Source organism: Rutilus rutilus, assembly GCF_951802725.1.
Source record: "Rutilus rutilus genome assembly, chromosome: 1".
Taxonomy (NCBI): domain Eukaryota; kingdom Metazoa; phylum Chordata; class Actinopteri; order Cypriniformes; family Leuciscidae; genus Rutilus; species Rutilus rutilus.
In genome coordinates, this window is record NC_140209.1 from 97,610 (window position 1) to 105,145 (window position 7,536).

At 42.6% G+C, this 7,536-nt stretch overlaps 1 long non-coding RNA gene across 1 annotated transcript; it reads right to left on the reverse strand.

Annotated features, from left to right (window-relative positions):
- Nucleotides 1-1,936: 1,936 nt before the first annotated feature.
- Nucleotides 1,937-3,361, reverse strand: LOC311290596. Its single transcript, XR_014627414.1, has 3 exons — nucleotides 3,134-3,361; nucleotides 2,564-2,637; nucleotides 1,937-2,466 (listed from the first exon to the last, which is right to left on the reverse strand). It is a non-coding gene; the product is annotated as an uncharacterized lncRNA (long non-coding RNA).
- Nucleotides 3,362-7,536: the final 4,175 nt, after the last annotated feature.

The window sequence follows — 7,536 nt, forward strand, 5'->3', positions numbered from 1 at the left end:
AAGTAGGCCAAGGGAAAGTGAAACCAGTTGACGCAAAGATAATTGCCATTACAGAGTTGCCCCGACCCTCTAATCGCAGAGAGTTACGCCGCTTCTTAGGAATGACGGGCTATTATCGTGGATTCTGTCGTAATTTTGCAACACTGGTGGCGCCATTGACAGATCTTTTAAAGTCGTGTCGAAAGTTTGTCTGGTCACCAGAATGTGAAAATGCTTTTAATGGGGCAAAAGATCATCTGTGCAAAGCTCCGATTTTGGCCGCGCCAGACTTTTCTAAAGCCTTTATGCTTGAGGTGGATGCAAGTGGGGTTGCTGCGGGAGCTGTATTATTACAGACATCAGAAACTAATCTGGAATTGCCAGTCTGTTACTTTTCAAAAAAATTCAGTGACAGTCAACGTCGATATAGTACAGTGGAAAAAGAGGCTTTAGCTTTGTTGTTAGCCCTGCGACACTTTGATGTTTATTTAAGCGCTAACCCTTTCCCTGTAAAAGTATATACAGACCATAACCCGTTGGTATTCCTGTCCCGTATGCAAAATTTAAATCAACGTTTAATGCGTTGGTCCCTGGTCATTCAAGAATATAATCTTGAAATTGTTCACAAACGTGGCTCGGAGATGGTACTCTCTGATGCGCTGTCCAGAGCAGTTAGTCCTGAAAATGCCATTTGTAAATAGACGAGACGAAATAAATTTGTCTCTTTCTTTGGTGGGGAGAAATGTTACATTATTTAATTTAATGATTTTGGATGAATGATGTTATTTTTCTGTTGTGTTTTTGCATGTGTTTTTGTTGTGGCTCTCTCTCTCTCTCTCTCCCACTCCCAGTGGCGCTTGTTAGAGCGCGTACAGGTGCACGGCATTACGATGACGTCAGAAGTGGCATGGCGGCTTTGATTTAAGCGTGTTTGGATGTCTCCTCCACGAGTTCTCCTCTCTCCCGGCTTCGTGGTTTACTTTAAGTTGTCTTCTAAGCTTGTTTGTATCATCGACGTCATTTGAAACCTTGTTTGTATTTATAATGTGAAAACTTGTTGAGTCACCTGTGTAACAAAAGGAGAGGTATGTAGGGAGGTGGGCGCCTTTTGTTGTTTTTCCTCCGTTTTCTCCTGTTTTGAGGTTAGCAGGGAGGTAAGACTGTGTTGTTTATTTTATTCTTTGTTTTGAGAAGGAAAGAGGTGTAATGCGGTAGATAGTACTGAGTTTGGTTTATTATTTTGGCTTTTCCCCCTCCTGAGGTATTCCGCTTATTTTCTTTTCCTTTTTTTTGTCTCCTTTATTTATGTAATAAATAAATACTTTTCTTAATATAATTCTTGGTTTCGATGGCTTACTATATTATTTAATTAATGAAGCGGGAGATGAGACTCCGGGCATCTTATGGCGGGGTTAAGGTGCTCTATGATTGAACTAAATCCCTGTGTGTTTAGTTGAATTGTGCGGGTCGAAAATTGGCTGTGGTGGTGCAGCTTTTGTCGGACCTCGTAACATATATATATATATATATACACCTCATAACATCAGCAACTCAACAGCCCTACCTAGAACAGGTTTCCTCAGCGTTTGTAATGTCTGCACAAAGGGCAGCTGTGCAAAGATTTGCCTTTGGAGAAAACTGTTGATTTTATACTCAAATAAATTTAAGTATCATTAATATTAAAAATTAATATTACCCCAGAATGAATTGCATTGATATCCCACCCCAAAACATACAATAATAACAACGATAAATGCTGACCAATACTTAATTATATTACTTTTTACTGAAAATAGTAGTAAAAAGTATATAGTGAACATATCTACATTTGCATTCAAACAATTAAATAAAGCATTAATTAAATAATTATATTGTATTTACTGACAACAATGAGAAATATTAATAAATTAGTAAAAGAATGAATGAAAGTCACCATCACACAATAAACAAATGCATATACAAGTCAACACATGAAACAAAGCTTTATTCAAACTACAATCATGTATGTAGGCTGAAGGCGCTGAGGTTGTTGCGTGTTGTGTTGTGCTTCACAATCTGAGGCAATAAGGGCAGGTGGAGTGATGGAGGGAATCGTAAGGGCAGGTGGAGTGATGGAGGGACTCGTAAGGGCTGGTCTCGTAAGGGCTGGTGGAGTGATGGAGGGTCTCGTAAGGGCAGGTGGAGTGATGGAGGGTCTCGTAAGGGCTGGTGGAGTGATGGAGGGTCTCGTAAGGGCAGGTGGAGTGATGGAGGGACTCATGGCACCATCTCCAGGATTCAGCTCTGGGCTCCTCATCCTCAGCACTCACACCAGCCTGAGCGACATTTCAGATTCTACAAAATGCACAAACATAACACAAAAGCAGTCATTTTAACCACACAATGTCATATGATTTCAGTATTATTTAGAAGACAAAACCACTTTTTTTCACAAACGCCGCCATCATCTTACCTTGCAGGTCCTGCTCCACCACAGAAGATCTGCAGCTAATGCACAGAAACCAAGAATCAGAAAAGTGCTGTAATAGCTCTGTTTGAAATTACAATAATTAGTTATTGTTATTAATTTCTGTGGTATACTCACTCAAAGCCTTTGATGGCAGCATTCAGCTTCATGAGCCACTCTCCACCGGATAAAAACACATCTGTTCATCTACCCTGTAACATCCAGACAAGATTCACATTACCTCTGTGATTTATGAGCTTGTTTTAACTTTTTATCCAACATAAATGTTCCTCAATTTATCAACAGTACTAATGGACAAATAAAATAGATAACTTATGTTTAGTTACTTTATAGATTTGTTCTACATAATAGCACACATTCATCACTCAGATGTCTATTTCATGTTGTGATGTGCTCTTCTGCAATACTTACAGAAGATTTTCCTGTCAGAAGTAAATAGACATTTAAAATAAGTGTCTTTAGGATGTATATGGTTTATGTAAATCCACTTTAGAGACGTAACTTACGTTACGTGTCCTTACTGGAGCTCGCCTGTTAGCTAACGTTATACATAATAAAACGTGTTTTTACAGCAAAATCACAACTATACTACACTGTGTAACGTCTTTACACCTTCAACAATTCAACAGTTTACTCTACAGTAGTTCAACACATGCAATTTTAACACAAGGACCCGTGTTTACTCACATTTGAAAGCACCCGCGTCGCTGATCTCTGCGATGTTTGATAATGATGTATCCTCTCGCGTGGCCTCCTGGGATAGAAAAGTATTCATCTTCGAGCTCTTCAAAATCTGGGTTGAAGCAGTAAGCCATCCGGGAACTTCTCGCCTACTCTTTTATGAGTACTGAGGTTTCGGACATACTACTCCGTTCACGTACTGTTTTCCCATACTATATAGTAGGAAAGTAGGAATATTCGTTCACGTACTGTTTTCCCATACTATATAGTAGGAAAGTAGGAATATTCGGACGCACTATAAGTATATGTACGCCCGAATCTCGCGATAATTAGTACGTCACTCTGGTAATTCTCGCCTACTCTTTTATGGATACTAAGGATTCGGACATACTTATTCGCTCGCCTACTGCTTTTTCCATACTATATAGTAGGGAAGTATGCGGTTTCGGACGCAGCCAGAGTCTTTGACCTCGGCCTGGATCTGTTTTACTGGAGCTTGGCCTGTAGGAGAAAGCTGAACTCCAAGCGCTACAAAGGAAGTTTTCATGTTTGTTTTGTACTTTATTTTTATTTGCAATAAATATCGCTAAACATTCAACAACAACACTCTTGGATTTTCTTGGATTTGGGCTGTGAGTCTGACCCTGTACTCGCATTCTCCAGGTGGTTGGAAACAATAACAGGGGGTTACAGGAAAAACCCAACATTGTTTTTGCCACTACACAAACTACAGCTGATCCAAAACGCAGCAGCTCGACTTCTTACCAGAACCAGGAAGTATGACCATATTAGCCCGGTTCTGTCAACACTGCATTGGCTGCCTATTAAACATCGTATACATTTTAAAATATTGCTGATTACTTACAAAGCACTAAATGGTTTAGCTCCACAGTGCTTGAGCGAGCTCTTAACGCATTATAGTCCTTCATGTCTATTGCGATCTCAAAACTCCACTTGATAATACCTAGAATATCTAAATCGACTGCTGGCGGTAGATCCTTCTCCTATTTAGCACCAAAACTCTGGAACAGTCTTCCTAACATTGTCCGGGAAGCAGACACACTCTGTCAGTTCAAAGCCAGATTAAAGACACATCTCTCTGACCTAGCATTCACATAATACATTATAGACTATAATTTAATGTTAGGCTGCATAGATCAGGTCAGCCGGAACCGGGAACACTTCCCATAAATCCTGATGTACTCATTACATCATGAGAAGAATGGCATCTACGCTAATTTTAGTGTCTGTGTTTATCCCGAGGTTTTTTCTGCAGCCTGCCGGATCCAGGCCGTATCCAGATCTGACGAAGGACCTTCGCCTGGACCGATGACAACGCAGTGCTGAAGTGCCAACTAGTCTCTCCCTATGGAGGATCCCTTTACCACTCTACAGATAAAGTGTTGTCGGGAAATTCGTTTCGCGTACCTACCCCGAATTGATAAAATAAAATAAAATTCTGTATCAAAATGTATACGGTACCAGTACTTTGTTTAGGCTTGGTTTATAGTGAATTCCAAACCTGCACACATATTCAAACGCACATAACTATAGAACCCATTCTAAATGCGCATCTGAACGCCATCAGCGTTTCTCACAGGTTCACGTTTAAAGTCTGTGTAGAGAGAATGGTGTCGTCTTAGCGGCCCCTAATTTAATAACAAATGATCGTTGCGATGGAAGCGAATCAATCATATCTAACTTTAGCTGGAAAATAACTTTATTAAAGAACCGCTATAAAGCCAAAACAATCTCTGTTACCATAAATTATACTGTCATGATTCTGCCTTCTTGTCTTTGATTTTCTCTTGTCTTGCGGCAGAATCATGACAGGCCCATGTTTCATGTGCAGCACATGGCCATTTGTTTGGCCATGTGCTTGCGTTGTCTCGTCACGTAACCCCGCCCCCTTGTTACCCTTGTTGAGTCTTCATTATTACTTCACCAGTGTCACCTGTTGTGCTATCATTAGTTCCCCATTTAATCCCCTTGTGTTTGCTGTCCTGTGCTGGTTCATTGTTATTCACGATCAAGATGGCGCCGCGGATGGCTGCCTCGGTGTGGAGCTCTCCAGTCATTGTGTTGTTTTTGTTCGTTTGTTCTGCGTTTAGTCATTCTTTTCCTATCAGTTTCACCAAAGACGAACTTCTGGACATTAGGAAACACACACCAGACAAGTTTTTTACAGATTTTGATTACTCAGACGTTTTACTGGACATTCTCGTTGGAGGCGCAGCAGTGTTGTTCAAACGCGCGGTCAGACGCAAACGCGGGAAGCGCGTCCTGTGCTGGTTCATTGTTATTCACGATCAAGATGGCGCCGCGGATGGCTGCCTCGGTGTGGAGCTCTCCAGTCATTGTGTTGTTTTTGTTCGTTTGTTCTGCGTTTAGTCATTCTTTTCCTATCAGTTTCACCAAAGACGAACTTCTGGACATTAGGAAACACACACCAGACAAGTTTTTTACAGATTTTGATTACTCAGACGTTTTACTGGACATTCTCGTTGGAGGCGCAGCAGTGTTGTTCAAACGCGCGGTCAGACGCAAACGCGGGAAGCGCGCCGGCGCGCTGGTTAAACTCCGCGAGCGCGGCCTCCGCACTGCACTACCCAGTATTCATCTTGCGAATCTCCGATCTCTTCCTAACAAAATGGACGAACTTCTTCTCCTCACCCGCACTAACAAGGATTTTTTAAACTCCGCTGCTCTGTGCTTCACTGAAACCTGGCTGAGTGAAGCCATACCGGACAACGCACTACATCTGCCGGGCTTCCAGCTGTTCCGAGCGGATCGCATCGCGGAACTAACGGGGAAAACGAGAGGTGGTGGATTGTGTTTCTACATTAACGAAAGTTGGTGTTCAGATGTAACAACACTGAAGAAGATGTGCTCTCCTAATTTAGAGGCGCATTTCATAAACTGTAAACCTTTCTACTCGCCGCGGGAGTTTTCCTCATTCATTCTCGCGAATGTTTACATTCCTCCAGACGCGTGTGTGAGCGCGGCGCTACAACAGCTGGCTGAACATATAGCTGAAATGGAACAAAGGTACCCAGACTCTCTTTTAATCATTCTTGGGGATTTTAACAAAGCAAATCTCTCCCGTGAACTGCCAAAATACAGACAGCATGTTACATGTCCTACCAGAGACAGTAATATATTGGACCACTGCTACACCACGATAAAGAATGCGTATCACTCCGTCCCACGGGCAGCTTTGGGGCTCTCTGATCACTGTTTGGTTCATCTTATACCGACCTACAGGCAGAAACTGAAATCAGCTAAACCTGTATTAAGGACTGTAAAAAGATGGACCAACGAAGCAGAGCAGGATCTACAGGCCTGCTTCGATTGCACTGATTGGACTGTTTTTGAAGCTGCAGCCACCGATCTGGATGAGCTCACAGATACTGTAACATCATATATCAGTTTCTGTGAGGATACATGCATTCCTACCAGGACATTCTTATCATTCACTAATGATAAACCATGGTTTACTGGGAAACTCAAACAGCTTCGTCATGCCAAAGAGGATGCTTACAGAAGTGGGGATAAAATCTTGTATAACCAGGCCAGAAACAAACTGACAAAGGAGATCAGAGTTGCTAAAAGAAGCTACTCTGAAAAGCTGAAAAAACAGTTTTCAGCCAACGACCCGGCATCAGTCTGGAGAGGCCTGAGGAACATCACCAACTACAAGTCACCATCCCCCCCATCTGTGGAGAATCAACAACTGGCTGACACTCTCAATGCATTCTATTGCAGGTTTGAGAAGCCCAGACTCACACCTCACACCCGCCCTGATGTGCACTTCACACATCCACCATCACCTCCTGCAACCCCTCTCCTCCCCCCTTCTGCCATCCAACCTGAGCTTAAGGTCTGTGTGGAGGACGTGAGCAGAGTCTTCAAAAAACAGAAGACTAGGAAAGCTTCAGGCCCAGACGGCATCTCATCTGCTTGTCTAAAAGCCTGTGCTGACCAACTGGCCCCAGTCTTCACGCAGATCTTCAACAGATCATTGGAGCAGTGTGAAGTTCCCTGCTGCTTCAAACGCTCCACTATCATTCCGGTTCCCAAAAAAACAAAAATCACTGGACTTAATGACTACAGACCTGTCGCTCTCACGTCTGTGGTCATGAAGTCGTTTGAAAGACTGGTGTTGGCCTATCTGAAGGACATCACCGGACCCCTGATGGATCCCCTTCAGTTTGCTTACAGAGCAAACAGGTCTGTGGATGATGCAGTCAACATGGGACTGCACTATATCCTGCAACATCTTGACAGACCTGGGACTTATGCACGGATCTTATTTGTGGACTTCAGTTCGGCCTTCAATACCATCATCCCTGATCTTCTCACAGCCAAACTGACTCAGCTCTCCATGCCATCCACAATCTGTCAGTGGA